The sequence below is a fragment of the Ovis aries genome, chromosome 16 (assembly GCF_016772045.2).
Source record: "Ovis aries strain OAR_USU_Benz2616 breed Rambouillet chromosome 16, ARS-UI_Ramb_v3.0, whole genome shotgun sequence".
NCBI classification, from domain to species: domain Eukaryota; kingdom Metazoa; phylum Chordata; class Mammalia; order Artiodactyla; family Bovidae; genus Ovis; species Ovis aries.
Genome location: NC_056069.1, coordinates 18966680 through 18985382, shown reverse-complemented (window position 1 = coordinate 18985382; position 18703 = coordinate 18966680). Strand labels below are relative to the sequence as shown.

Genomic DNA, 18703 nt, shown 5'->3' with positions numbered 1-18703 from the left:
ATTTTTGGAAAGATGAGTGATTCAAGCTATCAAATATTTAAATGCATTACAGCAGTCAAGATAACATGATGACCAAATAAGAGGTAGAGAAATCAATGAAAAATATAGAAAATCTAAAAACAGAATTTTGTATTTTTTTCAAGGTAAAACTTGAAAAGGATACATTATTCAGTAAATCATTGTCAGGACAAGTGGAAAATTTTCTGGGAAAGATATAAACTTAAATCCCCACATTGCTATACAACAAAATAAATTCCAGATGGATCATGATCTAAATATGAAATAAAGAAACCAAGAAAATGTAAGAAAAGTGTACATAATTCTGAGGTGGGGTGGGGAAGTCCTTTCCAAACACAACAGAAAGTCCTTTCTAAACACAAAGGCAGAAACTTTAAAAGGAAAACAGGCAAAGATTCAACTACATGCACAAAATTTTCTCATGTAAAAACTTACCAAGGGAAAAAAGTCAAAAGATGACGAACAAAATGGGGAAAATATTTACATTATAGAAGACTCATAGCCAAATGAATATTATTTGTGCTATATAAAGAATTTCAATAAAATTAATTGAAAAATAAGCATCCCAAAAGAAAGAAAAGCAAAGATACTAATGGGCAATTTATAAAGGAAAAAAATGTCTAACTTCATTAGTATTTTAAGAAATGCAATAAAACCACAGTGAGGTACCATTTCCCTTATATCAGATTGGCAAGGTTTTTATTTAAAAACAATACAGCTTAAGATACTGGAAAATATGCCTTCTCATGCACCACTGGTAGGAAAATAAATAGAAGGAGGAAAAAACCTTCTGGATGGCAATTTGACAAAAAGAATCAAACCTTTATAAGCAAATAGACTATTTAGTCTACCAGCTCTACTTCTAGAAATATATCCTAACAAAATATTTTGTTTTAGTGACAAGGAAATACATACCAATTTTTAACTGTAGCAAATAATTTAAATTTGATTGGATAGGTGGATACCATCTAACTAACTATAAAACTATTAAAAAAGTATGTTGTAGAAAAATATTTAGAGGAGCAAACTGATGTGCACATCCGTTTGTTAAGTGGAAAAATAAAAGCAAGTTATAAAACCGTATTATCACATGGAGGCCTCCCTGCTACCACTCCGTGCTACCATCCATAAACAAGAGAACACAGGTTGGTTGAGATATTAATTTGAAGTAGATTGATACAACAGATGGTAGCTAATAGCACTAGCAGTCGTGGTAGAAATAACAATAGAAACAAAACACAATCTTAAGCCAATGACAGCCTTGCCTCACAGTTAACATGTCAGTAACAGAATTCAGGTTTCTAGAATTGCTTCACTGGTCTGCCGTAATTCCGCTGGTGTAGAACAACTGGACCTTATGTTATGTCGCCTCATACTGGTCGCTTCATCCTAATCCTGCCCTTCTCCCTGCCAAATTTTGGCCCAGAAATTTCAAAAGCAAGAATACAGAGAGGAAAACTTCATGCAATTGGACATGGAAGCTATGAAGGGACAGAAAAAGAGGTTTGGGGTTGCTGCTGCATTCCCTGGAGGCCTCAGTGGCTTCTCTAGTAGTGGTGCTGATTGACACGCGTTGGAAAGCATTGCCCTAGACTGATGGGCCGACAGCTCTGCGGTGATGGTCCTGGTGTAACTTAAACAAGAGTGTTTAGATACCGTCCTGTGACCTCCGGCTCATGAACACATGCTGATTTCTAAATATCCCAGCTTGTATGGATCAGGGCAAGTATCATGTTTTCATCCATTTCCAATATGTTTTTACTTCAAAAGGTCCACATGGGGCCTCTGAAAATTTACAAATATCGTATAGATCAGTTTCACCACCTATTAAAACCATATCATACACTTTAGAACAGCATCTCAACCAACCTATACTTCATTTTGATAATATGCTAGCATGAAAGTTACAACTAGTAATATATAAGCCTAATTTGCAATGGAAGAAAAAACATGTTTCTCTTCAGGTCACATGTGCAAACTTATCTTTATGGTTGCTAATTCCTTTGCTTCTGACTCCCTTCCTATCAAATATATAGACAACAGGTTCCTCAGAGGACCTTATTCAGTACTGAAAGCAGTTGAATGTGAGGCAGAAAAAAGGAGTAACTTTTGAAACTGGGGAAAAAAGAAAGAAAGGAAACTAACACTCACATAAATGAGTGGATGTTTAACAAAGGAAGTTATCTCAAAGGTCAGAGATTGGCAGAGGAAATATGCTATTTACCAATGGCAGGAAAGGCAAAAGTCCCAAAGACACGAAAAATTCACTCTAAATATTTGCCACTCAGTTTTATTTAAGACCAGGGTGCATTAGCAGGGGAGAGGTGTGTACACAGTGAGGACACCAAGTTACAGGGTCCAGTTCTTTAAGCAGCAGTTAACCACCAGTCCTAATCAGTTTCAGCAGAATTATTATTACTACTACCTTAGAGTGGTAATCTCGGAGAATATCTGTGTTACTATCAGTGGTTCTTAGCTCCTCATACTTTTAAAAATTCATTTTATTTATAGTTTATTCTGGCTCAATTATCTCAGTTGATTTATCTCATAATTGTGCTTATTATCATTTGCTTGTAATCTCACTCCTAAAACTTGCTTGAACCTATTTTGTTGACATTTACAGTCATTCCACATAGCAGAAAATAATAAATTATGTTAAAAGAAAATGCAATTATTATTCAATCTAGACAGTTTGCATTGATGAAAAAGGCATCTTCCTCATAAACTAAATGTTATGTGAGCTGCTTTATATTTGAAAATTCCAGGAGTGATTATTTAAAAGCAAAACCATCCATTTACCAGAGTAACTCAGAACAAACCCGTGGTGTTATAAGACCTGACAGTATTTCTTGGAACAGAATGTTATTAGCTCATAAATTTAAGGCAGGCACACAGATGCCTGCCCCACACATAACATAAAACATTTTGCTTGAAAAAAAACCTTTGGTCATATTTTGACCATAAACACTACATACTTTGATAATCACACCAGTGGGATGTTAGGTTGTAAAAGGTTTTCCATTTCTCACACATTCAGCTAAAAAGATGTACTGTTTCATTCTGAAGACGCTCACTTGGTTTCCCCCACACTACATCCACAAACCCACGCTTCACTCCTGAAATTTCTTTTCTGACTTACCTTGGGCATACAAATCTGGAACGGGAGCGATGCTGCAAGTAGAGCCAGCATCAGAACGTGGCCAAGGGAAATGAAATCTCAGTTCCTACCAACAACACAAGTCTCTGACATTTGATAGCAGGGGAGAAAAAAGAGAGCTAACATCCCATCTAATCTCAGTGCTTTCGTAGCAGATATTTTAATGAAAACAATTCAAGCTCCTGACGCAACACAGAGTAGACTTTGTATAATGTTCAGCGTATAATGCCTCCAAAGGTATCTGATATTTATTTATGAGCCCAGTATATTAAGCCTGAAATGAAAAAGCTTCTAGAATTTCCAAAAGCCTACATAAAATTGCCTGAATAGGCATGAGTAAATAAGTAGGAAAAAAAATTTGTAATCCTACTTAGGTTTTTCTGGTTCTTATCTGCCGTCCCCTCCCCATCCCCACACAGTGGGTCATGAAAACATGATTTTAAAGATTTTTAACACAGACATCATTAGTTTGATTGTTAAAATCCCCCTGAAGCCCATTTTTAAAGATTACCTGAAAAATCTTAGTAGATTTTTGTAAAATGTCCCAGGTTCAAAGAAGCAGAGGGTAAGGGCAAAGACCCTTTGAGATTATGAGCTGGCAAGTGAGGAGGCTTCAGGAAGTGTTCTGAAGGAAACAAATCCCTCACAAATGAAGCTGAAAAGCAAGAAGTCATTATTCTCCCTAATCATAACAAAAGAAACTAAAGCAAGTTCCTGTTTAAATGGAAATAAACCATCACAAGCTCACATAATCATTATTTTATTAAGTCACCTTTCATGAGAAAGAGAGACAAATAAAACATAAACAAGCTGGCTCAGAGACTTATTTTTAGAAACATCTATCAGGATATGATCGGTGAGATTTAACCTAAAATTCAGCCTCATATTTATGAAAGGGATTCTCATGCTGTGATTCATATTCAGATGATAACATTTGAATACATTTTATCATTTTCTAATTATTTCAAAAGTGGTATTGCTCCAATTTAAGTTCTAATCCCAAGTTAATTATAATATATAACTATTTAATTAATCTATCCCCAACCTATTTTGGACAAACTGAAATCATAACAAAATGAAGAATGTGGGTTATTTATTTTACTTGAGGAGAGAGGGGCAGGGAGATTGAGTTATTTAAAACGGTAGTTTTAATATGCATCAGTTCTTTGTAGAGCAGTTAGATGAAAACACAAAGTTAGGGACTAAAAAATCTATCTATAATTTACTTTATACCAGAATAAATTTGGGGGGAATCACAAATTCAACTCAACCAAATGTTAATGGCATTAGTATGCTTTCTGTATCTTTCACAATACAAAATTACAAGGTTTACTGACCTAGTCAAATTGAGCTGGATAAAGGTAATTAGCCATATAAATGGTGATATCTATTTTTACGTTGGAGAAAATAAGATACCATTGACTTGACCACAAATATATAAATGCTGTCCTATGTCTTTATATGGATTTACTGAAATAAGACGTTCACCCAGTAATCAACCCTAAGTTTCTTGTGAAGGCACCAGACCATTACTAGCTCCAACCTATAAATGAAAAAGTGAATGTAGATTATAGAAACAAGCTGTCCAATATAAAGGATGAGGTTAAGAATAGGATTTGGAAGCACTGACATATATACACTACCATGTTTGAAAATAGATGTCTAGTGGGAAGCTGCTGTTTACCACATGGAGCTCAGCTTGGTGCTCTGTGATGACCTAAAAGGATGGGATGGGGGTTTTGAGAAGGAGGTCCGAGAGGGAGGTCCAAGAGGGAGGGAATATATGTATACTTACAGTTGATTCACGCTGTTGTACAGCAGAAACTAACATAATATCTTAAAGCAATTATCCTCCAATTAAAGATTTTTAAATGGAACTTAGAATTGTTAAAGTATTGAAACTAGTCCTCTGCATTCAGTAAACACTGAACACATGTTCCTAGAATAAATGAAAGAACACTCCACAGCTCAATAAATCATCCGGCGTTCCAAGCATCCTATAGTGCTTGCTAAGACCTTCAGATGTTCATATAAGATGAAAAATCCAGGAGGCACATATTTTTGCCTCTATCTCTCTTCGGTCTCTCTGCTCAGTTCAGTTCAGTTCACCTCAGTCACTCAGTTGTGTCTGACTCTTTGCGACCCCATGGACTGCAGCACGCCAGGCTTCCATGCCCATCACCAATGCCTGGAGCTTACTCAAACTCATGTCCATTGAGTTGGTGATGCCATCCAACCATCTTATCCTCTGTCATGCCCGTCTCCTCCCACCTTCAATCTTTCCCAGCATCAGGGTCTTCTCAAGTGAGTCAGTTCTTCACATCAGGTGGCCAAAGCATTGGAGTTTCAGCTTCAGCATCAGTCCTCCCAATGAATATTCAGGACAGATTTCCTTTAGGATGGACTGGTTGGATCTCCTTGCAGTCCAGGGACTCTCAAGAGTCTTCTCCAACACCACAGTTCAAAAGCACCAATTCTTCGGCACTCAGCTTTCTTTAGGGCTTCCCTGGTGGCTCAGACAGTAAGGCGTCTGCCTGCAGTGCAGGAGACCACAGTTCGATCCCTGGGTTGGGAAGATCCCCTGGAGAAGGAAATGGCAACCCACTCCAGTACTCTTGCCTGGAAAACTCCATGGACTGAGGAGCCTGGGAGGCTACAGTCCACAGGGTCACAAAGAGTCGGACATGACTGAGCGACTTCACTTTCACTTTCAGCTTTCTTTATAGTCCAACTGGTACATCTATACATGACTACTGGAAAAACCAAAGCTTTGACTAGATGGACTTTTGTTGGCAAAGTAATGTCTCTGCTTTTTAGTGTGCTATCTAGGTTGGTCATAACTTTTCTTCCAAGGAGTAAGCGTCTTTTAATTTCATGGCTGCAGTCACCATCTGCAGTGATTTGGGAGCCCAAAAAAATAAAGTCTCTCACTGTTTCCATTGTTTCACTGTCTAATTGCCATGAAGTGATGGAACCAGATGCCATGATCTTAGTTTTCTGAATGTTGAGTTTTAAGCCAACTTTTTCACTCTCCTTTTCACTTTCATCAAGAGGCTCTTCAGTTCTGACAAAACGTGGTCCACTGGAGTAGGGAATGGCAAATCACTTCAGTATTCTTGCCTTGAGAACCCCATGAACAATATTAAAAGGTCTCTCTGCTACCTCTAGCATAACCCAAGGTTGTTTCAACAGAGTTCACAGTGCAAGGGATGCATAGTAGGAGCTATGTAAGTTCTAAACATAGCCTACCCAGCTCTCCCAATAACTGTGGGCATTAAGGAAGTCATAGGACATGCCTTTGTTTCCCTACCCCCAGAAGGATTAAAGACTGAATTTGACCCATAGTCTGTTGATGTTAAAGATATCAGAACCATGCTGTTCCTCCCAGTGGAGAAAACTTACAGGAGTTTAAACAGTGTGAACAGATTCAGAAAAATCAAAAAAAGAGTTTCCTTTTATCCCTAATTCCATAGCCCTGCTGGACCGTCTACAAAGCCAAGAGAGGGAAGCTAGACTGACCCCACTCTCAGCTCAGTCATGTTCAATAGCATGACTGATAACAGAAGCTTTACTGACCAGGATGTGTGGGTGATGTCTTGCTATGCTTGCTGCAAAATTAATGCTATTTACATAAACACTAAATAAAATTGGAACTAGTATCATTAAATACATAGTAACAATAATAAAGAACTCTTACCATTTTCAATAGCCCAGGAAAAGTGTCTACATAGTTTTTCTCATTAATACAGAAACAGTCTAAATAGTTTCATGGGAAGGTTTGCTGCTGCTGCTAAGTCGCTTCAGTCGTGTCCAACTCTGTGCAACCCCAGAGACGGCAGCCCACCAGACTCCCCCATCCCTGGGATTCTCCAGGCAAGAACACTGGAGTAGGTTGCCATTTCCTTCTCCAATGCATGAAAGTGGAAAGTGAAAGGGAAGTCGCTCAGTAGTGTCCGACTCTTCGCGACCCCATGGACTGCAGCCTACCAGGCTCCTCAGTCCATGGGATTTTCCAGGCAAGAGTACTGGAGTGGGGTGCCATTGCCTTCTCCGATGGGAAGGTTTAAATAACAGCAAAAACACAATCATCTTTCTCATTCCTCCTCTTGGAAAAGATTAATAAACAGTTCAGTGAGAAATAGTAAGAACAGATCCTCAGGACTTGGACATTCTATCATGGAGAATACTCAGCCCTTGGAATTTGAGTATCTGAGAAAAAAACTGAAAGGTCATTTGTCCAAAGAACCAAGGGCAAAATCTGGAATTTTCTTTAACTAAATGTCATCATACTTCCCACTCACTTTCAACATAATTAATCACATTGAATTATGTTTTCAATCACACTGGGGAAAAAAAGGCTAGAGCAGAGATCCATATTTTCACTTCATTCTTGTTCAAAGAAACAATATAATCTATAGAATATGATGAGTATGTGGTCTCTGAATCCTAAACCTCAACTAAGGGTAAATTTAACTGGCCAGCCACCTTTCCTAGCCAACAGTCAGCCATATGTCTGTACACTGTCAGAGAGCAATGAATATCTTATCTTCATTCACTGAGTTCATAAACATTTCACCAATCAAATGAAAGGTCCCAGGAATAAAGAACAAGATACAGACCCTGCCCCAGAAGAGCTTAAAATTTACTATGGAAGGCATATTTACATGCCAAATTACTAGCAGATGAAGTAAAATGTAAAAACTGCCATCAAAAAATTTAAAAATAAAAATCCAACATCTGTGACATTTCAGAGGCCACAGCTATGCTGAAAAAGTGAGAATATTTCCTAGTATTTAAAAAATCACTCCAAAAAAATTCATTCCAGATTATTAAACAAGCCTGAGAAAACAAACCCTCATAACTCAGGGAAAAATTAAAAAACTGTTTCAAAGTAGCATCTTCATTTTTCCATTCAACTACACACATACTAGAAAAACATAAAATGAGATCAGATTTCTCCAATTTCATCTAGTCTCTATGAGAAAGCTAATTTCAAAGGTATCTGTCAGTTTGAGATTAAAATGTGAAGTGAGCAAACTTCACATCATTATACATGTACACTGGTCAAATTACCATTAGGATTAAAAAATCACATTTTATTTTTCAATGAACACTGTGAACATACACAGAAGCCTCTTACCTTGCTGTTTAATTATCTACCTGATTGCAGTTCAGATCAGCTCTCTTTAATTCAATTTTGAGAAGACGATGCATCTACTTAAAAGAAGAGTCTGTTCAAGTCGAAAGCTCTCTGAATTCTCCTAGTCTAGAAAGAGATTGGCATGTTTGCTTGAGCATATCAAATTATTTAATTGCAAAACCTGGAATTATTCCATAGATGTGAATGGATATCTAATTTATGTCACAAAGGAGAGATTATACTCGTAGGAGAAGTTGTTTACTTACTCGTTCTCCTAACTAGATTTCCATGCACATGAGAATTTCAAGGCAGGAAACTATTGCCAACAATGTTCCACCAGAGACAACCAAAAAAAGATCATAAATGTCTTGTTAGCTCTAAATAATGATAAGATGGAGATCCTTGGGGAGATGATTACAGCTGGTCTAGCCTGAAGAGTTTTAATTTATATTAATCCAAGTAAATTACACTATACTGATTTAAATTTATGCATTAAAACAGTTTCGTTGTATGCTTTGTCACAAATAGGAAAAGTCAAGGAAAAGGATCAACTCCTTCCTTTTTTCCCAAATACTTTCCAATTATAAGGTCTATAGCTCCTCCCTGTCTGCAAATGTCGACAAATGTACCACTTCTGCTCCCTTAAGTGTATCACTCCCTGCGGTAACTTGTCTGAACTTGTTTGTATTTCTTATTGGCAACTTCTAAGTTATCTTTTTGAGATTTTTTGAGGAAATGATTTTCCAGGGCATCTCATGTGTTCTTCTATGTTCATGCTGTCCCCCCTCCAACTTTATTTTTCTTCCTTGGCACCATAGGAGTCCACATACAAAAGTCTATAACTAGCAGTGGCTTATTTGTTTTCACTTGAATATATTCAAAAGCTATTTTTTTAGAAAAGGACTGAACTGGTATATAGGAGATTTGGAGCCTGGTCGTTGTGCAGCCTTGGGCCAGGTGTATAAATCCCTGGACCTGTCTTCTCTGGCATGAAATGAAGAGGACCTTATTAGGTGATCAATCTCAAAAGTTCTGACAACCCTGACACTTGAGGACTTTCCAGCTCTTAGACTTGGGACCTCACAGTTAAATGCCATTTGTTACATTAAAACTATGGTTGGCTGTTCTCCCAGGTGTTATAAATCCAGACAAGAACAAAGGGCATGTGCCTGAGAAAAGAGTATGAACAAGAGAGAAGCAGCTGAATGGGGGTGTGTGGGAACAGTGGGAAACGGGGGAAGAGACGGAGAGGAAGAGAAGGAGAAGGAGAAAGAGAATAATGTGGAAAGTGAAAGTGTTAGTCGCTCAGTTGTGTCTGCAACCCAAGGACTATAGCCTGTCAGGCCCCCCGTCCATGGAATTCTTCAGGCAAGAATATTGGAGTGGGTAGCCACTCCCCTTTCCAGGGAATCTTCCCGACCCAGGGATCAAACCTGGGTCTCATGCATTGCAGGCAGACTCTTTAACATCTGGGCCACCACCAAGGAAGCACTTAAAGTGAAAGTGTTAGTCGCTCAATCATATCCAACTCTTTGCAACCCCATGGACTGTAGCCCACCAGCCTCTTCTGTCCACGGAATTCTCCAAGTCAGAATACTGGAATGGGTGGCCATTCCCTTCTCCAGGGGATCTTCCTGACCCAGGGACCAAACCTGGGTCTCTCGCATTGCAGGCAGTTTCTTTACCATCTGAACGACCAGGAAAGACCCAGAGGAAAAGGCAAAAATCCAGAGACATGGTGGGAGGTTGGGGGTGGTAAGAGTGGGGAGCAGGATAAAGTGTTTAGAGGAAAAAAGAGACACTACAAAGATATATACAGATAAAAAAAATTAAAGAAGAGATCCAAGTAACAGGACACAACTCTACAACTCTAATTACAGAGCAGAAAGTCTGAAAATACTCACAAGTATTTTTTGCAAGGTAACAAATACCTACAGTTATTTGCTTCTCTTCAGAAAAGAAAAAAACCAAATACTTGGATACTGAAATATTAACTTTAAATCTCTACAAATGTTTGTGCAGGAACAAAGTTATTTTCTACTCTGGGTTTACTAAATATTAGATGATAACATTTTAAATGATTATATTATTTAAAAATTAGCATGAGATACATAAAATAGGTAACTAGTGGAAAGCTTCTATATAACACAGGGAGCCAAACCCAGTGCTCTGTGATGAACTTGAGGGGTGGGATCAGGGGTGGGAGGTAGGAAGAAGACTCAAGAGAAAGGGAATAAATATTAATATATACTTGTGACTGATTCGTGTCATTATATGACAGAAACCAACACGACACTGTAAAGCAATTATCCTCCAATTAAAAATACATACATAAAATAATAAAAATAAAAATTAGCATGAGAGAAATTCTGGCACAGGGCCTGGGAGATGGCAGGCATAAATATACCTCAGAGGGAGAGAAAGGGAAAGGAAAGAGACAGAGCAAGAAAGATGACATTTTACAGGGACATATAAATCATCTTCCTGAGCTCAAAGGCCATACATTATAGTGGAGAGAGAACAAAAGGATAAAATATGCCCATGTTAAATTGCTTAAGACTCTGAACAAGCTGCAAGTACAAACTACAGTAATAAAAAATCAAGTAACCAGAACTCAACAACCAGAATCTTGAATTTACTAGAACATGTACACACACCTTTATTGTCCAGTATTCAAGGAAAAATAAATTGACAAAAACATAAGGTATTTCAGTGTTCATGAAATAATAGTGATTAGCACCAGCAGCAACTCCCTAGGAGTCCCTGGAGAACAGTCATCCCTGGTTCCCACGAGTCCACAGAACAATAACTCAAGGACCACAGTGGTCAATGAAAACCTAGCTATTCAAAGTGCATGTGTGATCAGTCACTTAGTCATGCCTGACTCTTTGTGACCTCATGAACTATGGTCCACCAGGTTCCTCTGTCCATGGGATTTTCCAGGCAAGAATACTGGAGTGGGTTGCCACTTTCTTGTCCAGGAGATGTTCCTGACCCAGGAATTGAACCTATGTCTCCTGCATTGGCAGGCAGATTCTTGACTACTGAGCTACCTGGGAAGCCCAGTTATTCAAAGTAATGAGGCTTCAAAGGCAGGATGAGCTGAATGTTTTAAATGGTTTCCCACTAGAGAGTTTAAAACATCAGCCCATCCATTAAATTTTTGCAGCCAACGCCCCCCACGTAGTAACCCCACTCCCGTTCCCTTTCTCAACTTTAGCTCTGCTCTGCAATGCAAGGGGACCTGCACACACTCAGGAGAACACTTCTGCCCACACACCCTAGATGCACACACAGCCTCACGTGCTTTGGTCTTAGGAGAGCTCACACACAAGTGGTGCAGTTTACCCTTAGGAGATCTGACCCCAGACAGGTCCATGCAGGATCTGCAGTTAACACAGGGGTCACTTAAGCAGGGGATTGTGGGGTCCTGAGTGGTTTAGAAGTGGGAGTGAGGGTGTTTTGCGTGGATGATGTCCCCATGACCCTGTAGAATCCTTTCTTTGTAGAACATGGACCTATGCCAAGAATCTTTCTTCGTCAAGGCCAAAGGGAGTTACTGTTGATATGACATTTCTGCCTTAATCTGGGTTAGCCAGAAAATCTAATTAGCTGTATCTCATATTCATAACAGCCAGAATGAATAATACTGGTTATACTATTTAATGAAAATAACCAAACTAATTACCAACATTACTTCAGCTTGGGTGGTCAAATAATTTTGGTTTTAATACCATGGAATCCACAGTGAGCATAAGAGGAAGCATTTCTTTAGAGAGAAAACCCTAGACACAACTGAAGAATAAGCTGGCATGAAGAGAAGTTTGGTGACCAAGCAGAAAGCAAAGCTTTTGTCTCACTTCCTACTTTCCTACACTCGGTCTACAAAACATCACAAGCCAAGACTGTGAGCCAGACTGGATGATGAACCTTCCCTTTCATTCTCCCTCCTTTTAATACCTCACCTTGACATACCTGAGTTGTTCTCCACAGAAGCACAAAAAGATCCACTTTGCAAAGAAAGTGTTCTATACCTCTGTTTCTCCCTTTCTACCACCAAACAATTCTATTCTCATCTTTTCAGGGCTTTATCCACTGGTAGTGGTCAACCAACTTACAGAATAAACTATCTACCATGTGCCAGTGGGCTAGGGAGTATTATCAGTTGAGTATGGATGTGAGGGACTTCCCTCAGCTCAGCTGGTAAAGAATCAGCCTGCAATGCAGAAGACCCGGCTTCATTCCCTGGGTCAGGAAGATCCCCTGGAGAAGGAAATGACAACTCACTCCAGTATTCTTGCCTGGAGAATCCCATGGACAGAGGAGCCTGGCAGGCTATAGTCCATGGGGTCACAAGAGTCAGACATGACTTAGCAATCACCACCACCACGGATGTGAGAGTTGGACCGTAAAGAAGGCTGAGCACTGAAGAATTGATGCTTTTGAATTATAGTGTTGGAGAAGACTCTTAAGAGTCCCTTGGGCAGCAAAGACATCTAATCAGTCAATCCTAAAGGAAATCAACCCGGAATAGTCATTGGAAGGACTGATGCTGAAGCTGAAGCTTCAGTAATTTGACCACCTAATGTGAGGATCCGACTCATTAGAAAAGACCCTGATGCTGGGAAAGATTGAAGGTGGGAGGAGAAGGGGACGACAGAGGATGAGATGGTTGGATGGCATCACTGACTAAATGGACATGAGTTTGAGCAAGCTCTGGGAGATGATGAAGGGCAGGGAGGTCTGGCGTGCTGCTGTCCACGGGGTCACAGTCAGTCAGACATGACTGAGTGACTAAACAACAAGGTCATCTGCACAAGTTAATTAACACTGAAAACGGCCTTGAAAACACAACATTCCTTAACAAGTAAAAATGATCCCAGTGGAAGGTACGTATCACAGAAATAAGAACAAGCCAATGGGAGCACACAAGCTTCTTGGAACACCTTGAATATGTCATGCAGGGAACTGTCTGTCCTGCTCAGAGACTCTCAAGGTGGACAGAGTATACGGAAGAGATGGAAAAAGAGAAGAAACTTGCTCTAATAGGTTTCCAGAGCAACTGAAAAGACAGAATCTATGTAAAATGAGAACGCTTTAATAACATTACAAAGTAACACAAACATGCAAATGGATGAGGTATAAAGCCTCTTCCCTCCTGATTTCTAATATGCTTCCAAACGTCTGATCTGCTGTAAGTTTCTCCTGAAATTTTAATTAACAGACAGAAGACTTGGCTTGAATAGCAAAAGAAATGGCTTGGAAGAACTTAGACACATTTTCCTCCCTTCTCTGATCTCACATTTTCCTAATTCCCAAAACGTGGGGTTTTTGGTGGATGTCCCTATACATTCCATGTGCCTTTTAAGTTTTTAATGGACCAAGATCCTCAAGAGTTAGCTGTTTTCTCCTCTATATAAGGGTGAGTGCTGAGTCCATGTCATCTTTTTCAGCTGCAGTTTCCAGGAAATGGCAGTTTTGCCATTGCTCTGGCCCATGATTTCAAAAAGCCAGGTCATTCCTGAAATTGCAGAACCCTACTCTTCGAGCCAGAAAACGGACATGCCAATTTCCAATTTCAGTTCTAACGCTCCGTTGCCTTGAGGAAGATTTGAGCTCTTCTTTGAGCCTCAATGTCATTTATAAAATAGGGATTTGTTTCAGCCAAGAGCAAATCAACTAGGTTGCATAGGAGAACACACAACCCAGTGGGGCTCAGCGCGTGTGGTCAATGCGGACATTCCTGCCAGGCGTCCTCTGCTTTAGAATTTCCCAGAGCAAGATCAGATCCATCCAAACCTAATCAGTGTTAAGTGGCAGCCTGCATGGGAGGGGAGTTCGGGGGAAGAATGGATACATGTATATGTACGGCTGAGTCCCTTTGCTGTCCACCTGATACTATCACAACAATCTATATTCCAATATAAAATAAAAAGTTGAGAAAAAAGAAAACCACAAACTTTCTCTAGAAAGTGTTGCAGAAGATTTTTTTAAAAAGCTCAGATCCATCCATTTATTCAATTAACAAATACTTTGCTGAGCTCATAATACACACCTGACTCTTCACTGAGCACTTGGGAGAACTACTACAGCTATGAGCCACCCTGTTGCTACTGGAAAGTTTCAAATTACCTCTCTTCTAGCATATTCACTTTTGGAAAATAGTTAAGAATGTATGTCATGTTTACTTGCTCAAATTATATCTATTGGCAACATTTTAGAATGGAGCCCATCCCTCCCTGGGCTTCATTATACATCAAAATTCTCACAGTCGGTGTTTTCTTCAAGACATGTAGATCAGCACAGTCTCTAAGAAGTTCTCTCTTGGGTCTGATAAAGAAGAATTAAAATACACCTGGATTTGATCAAGCCTGGTTTTCAGGCTGTCAGGGAAGGCTGGCGTTGGTAGGGATAAATAAAGCTATTAAGAATGGAAGTTTCCAATAATCAAAGAAGAGACATGGTAATGAGCAGCACACAAAGATAATGGGGAGGCACGTCCACTGCACATCAGGAGCCATCTGATAATTATTCTGCAATTCAATGCGCCCTTCTTCATTCTGCCACCACTGAAAAGCAAAAATGTAGCGAGAAAACATCTGAATAGTAATCTCTGCTCAGTTAAGTCTCTAGTGACAATCGAAGAGACCGTTCCTATAAAGCTTGGATACAAGGAGCACCTATTAGACAATTTCCCAAAGCAGTGTGACTTAGGGTTAAGTGTCACTGCTTACAAGTGGACAATAATGCATAGATAGTTGAAGCATCACTTTATGCCATTAATTCCAGGAAAATCACATACTGAACCATCTATTAAAATGGAGAAATCATAGTGGTTCAGACCCCAGGGAAGCTAACTGACAGGATGGAACAGGAGTTAGAAAACATGTTTTTGGTACACTTGTTGCAAAATCACTGATTATATAAAAATTAGGTCTATACATCCTTAGTGGTTTATAAGTTTCCCTAATTGGCAGCAGCATTAAATGAAAAATGAGTACCCTCAAAAACTGGAGAAAAACATAGAAAACAGCATGATTTTCAACTCCTCTCTTCAAACACTCATTTTCTCCATATGTTTATGATGAGTGAGAAAGAGGGAAAAAAAAATCAAACAGGCCTGTTGGGAATACATGGCTAGGAGGAATTTCTGACCAAAACCTGCCTTAGGCAGGGCTGCTACTTTACACAATCCCCTTCATACTCTTTGTGGCATCTACCTCCAGGGTTGTGCAAGGCACAGTCTCTGTGCTATATACAATGACCCTATCTACAGGTATGCAAGGATCCACGAAAAGGGAAAGTTGCTTCTAGTCCAGGAAAAGACCATGTTGCCCTGTGAGCTCATTCAGTCCTAATGAGGCAAGGAGAAAAAAAGTGTTTATTGACTTTAAAATTACTCAAGAAGTTCCACAAACAGAAGCAGAAGAAAGATCTGAGAATTATAAACAATTTGATTGCAATCACAAGAGAGGAAAGTCTTTCTGCTTGACTGCTCCTCAGAAAAAGAAACCCACAGTGGAAATGGCTGTGCAAATGGCTTTCCTATCTTCACACCCACACACCCAATAGAACATATCAGCAAGCAAAGAAAACATTAACCAATTTCCACTGATGAAATACACCAGGGCTTCTCTTTGGTTGACTTTGAAAATCTTAAATTATATAATCTAAGTTTTTGTTTCAACTGAAAAATGGAGTGGATATCCTAAATATAGGGCATTTAAGGCAGTGGCACCCCACTCCAGTACTCTTGCCTGGAAAATCCCATGGACGGAGGAGCCTGCTAGGCTGCAGTTCATGGGGTCGCTGAGAGTTGGACACAACTCAGTGACTTCACTTTCACTTTTCACTTTCATGCATTGGAGAAGGAAACGGCAACCCACTCCAGTGTCCTTGCCTGGAGAATCCCAGGGACGGCGGAGCCTGGTGGGCTGCCGTCTATGGGGTTGCACAGAGTCGGACACGACTGAAGTGACTAGCAGTAGCAGCAAGGACAAGTCCACCTGAAAGCAGGACCAGGGATTTCTATCTGACCAGATAAACCCATGGATCTCAATGCTTGATCTCAATCAAGCATTCATGTCTGAAATATGCTTATCCCAAATGGCATGAGCCTTCTTTCCTGGGATGCTCAAAGATGTGCTGGAGGCAGGATCACTGGAAAAGAAAAGTGAAAAGGACAGGACCATTCTAGGACCAGGTAACCCTAATCTGGAGCTCCTCACGTGGTGACCTCTTCTCGTCACCCTTTCCCATGGGGCCAGGAGTCTGCAGGGTTATACCTCACTATAGCAACAATCTCCCTTTGGACCATTCTCTGGGTTCCAACGCCCTTGGAATTATCTGTCTCAAATGGTCCAAAGCCAGCTTCCAATGTCCATGTGGGACTTTACCTTCCCAAGGGCAGACTACTTTATAGCCAGTGTATACACCCTTAGGCCTGAGGGGTGACCATGAGCAGCTACTGGCTGTAGGTATGGATAAAGCTGGAATGAGCAGATGGTCAGTCCACACATATTCCCACTGTTCCACAGGGGAGTCAAGGAAGGAAGATAAAGGATGAAAGGGGAAGGCCGTGGGACAGAACGGACTGCGGTCCTGGGCCTACAAATGTTAGGGGTGGACCTGGGATGGGATAAATCAGACTGAAATGTGTGCTGTTCAGTGACCTCAGGAAATGTCTTTCTCTCTCTTCTCCTCATAGTCACCACATGACTATCCTCTGAACCAGAGAATCGTTGAGTATAAAAGGGACTCTAGCCAAATGCCACAGGCAAAGCCAAGATTGTGCTGCAAATTGGGATGTAAAGTAATTCCAACTACACCAAACTATAGGTAGTAGCGTCCCTTAACATTAGCCCTCACTAACACCAAGAGTTCCAAAATCATTGCTATCCATTGGTATCCAGTAGCTTTTTCCCATAAGGTTTTTTTTTTTTTTTCCCCCTCATTAGAGAATGCTTATGCCTGGTACACTCAAGAAGTAAAATACAACTTCATTCTTGTCAGGTACCACAGACTTTGGGTATATGTTAGAAAGCATCAGATATAGTTTCAGCTTCTGTTGTTTATCTGCAAAGGTTGTTCAATCTGTTAAATCTGTAGATTGCCATCCTAATAAAATGAAATTTAAAAAGCTAAGAAACCAAAGAAGTGTCAGAAATCTGCAAAATGCACCAAAGAAAACTGGATGCTAGAATTCTTGCCTAAGGTAGAAAGTCAAAAATAGACAGGAAACAGAACCATAAAGAAAATATCGTGATGGCCTTTTCTGGAGCCAACCCTGCCCTGGGCCTGGGAAGGCAGGATTTAACCTGCACCAGTCAGTGTTTTCCAGAAGCTCATACCCTAGAGGAGGGAGTTTCTGGCAAGACCATAGGTCACATCATTGGCACCTGGCTGCTGTGTCTCTCTCGCTGTCTCTTGGCATATTCCAGTAACCTGATTTCCACTCACAGCTGTTATACCACACACACACACACACACACAGAGTTCCTACAATACTTCCCATTAGTCTGTCTTACTGTCTGTCATTATTTACACTAGCAGTTCTTAAACATGACCACACATCACAGTTACCCTGGGAGCTTATCTAACATACAGATTCCCAAGCAGCAACCTCCCCCCTGCCCCTAAGAGTGACTCAGCAGGTCGGAGGTGAGGCCAGGACATTGCTACCCTTAGCAAACAATCCAGATGACTATGAAAGCAAAACATTCTATCTTCTGGAGAAACTTCGTGAGAGCAACACAGGTCAGGATGCAGTCTGACCAGGATGCCACTGCCCTCATGCTCAATTTTTCCCGAGCTGCTCCTCCATGGGTGTCTTCCCAGAGAGAAAGGCAGGTGTTTTGCCCAAGACTCTGACACAAAGCACCACAGTGAAAAGTTGCCCTTTCCTGCCGTGGCCAAGCTGTAGTCAACTGCCAATTCCAACACATCCTGGAAGATTTCTATATTCGTGCCTTCTCATGAGAAACTATTTGAGCTTTATACAGAAATAAAAGTACTCTCATGGAACAAGTTTACACAAGCTTTAGAATGGTCCATTTGTTACTGACAGTCTTTATTTCCTAATCCAATGCTAAAACTTTTCCTTTGAATGAAATTTTAACTTATTTCTTTCCTTTCCCTTCCCTCCCAATCTTCCACACACCCATATTGTAATATCTTTTTGGTTAAATTAATAATTCTCAATGAATGGAGGCCTAATTCTTCTAAGAGAACACACCAGCATTTCCAGAAAACCACGTGATTTTTTGATTTGTGAAAATTAGCCTAATGTTTTAGAAGGATAAGAAACACTGTGGGATTTGTTCTGGTTCACCCAGAATATGGATGGAAAGAAAGCGTAGTAATCTTTGACTTGAATTTTGTCTTTTACA

General features: G+C 40.0%; 1 protein-coding gene across 3 annotated transcripts in view; it reads right to left on the bottom strand.

The window, feature by feature from the left end:
• PDE4D (phosphodiesterase 4D) overlaps positions 1 to 18703 on the bottom strand; it is a 1582769-nt gene that overhangs the window by 1538305 nt on the left and 25761 nt on the right. The window contains exon 1 of one of the 3 annotated variants that reach the window (XM_042233630.2): positions 8316 to 8437. The exons of the other annotated variants lie outside the window; for them this stretch is intronic. The gene's annotated coding sequence lies outside the window, so the exon portion shown is untranslated. Of the gene's footprint in view, positions 1 to 8315; positions 8438 to 18703 lie in introns of those variants that run through there. 3 annotated transcript variants of the gene reach the window in all.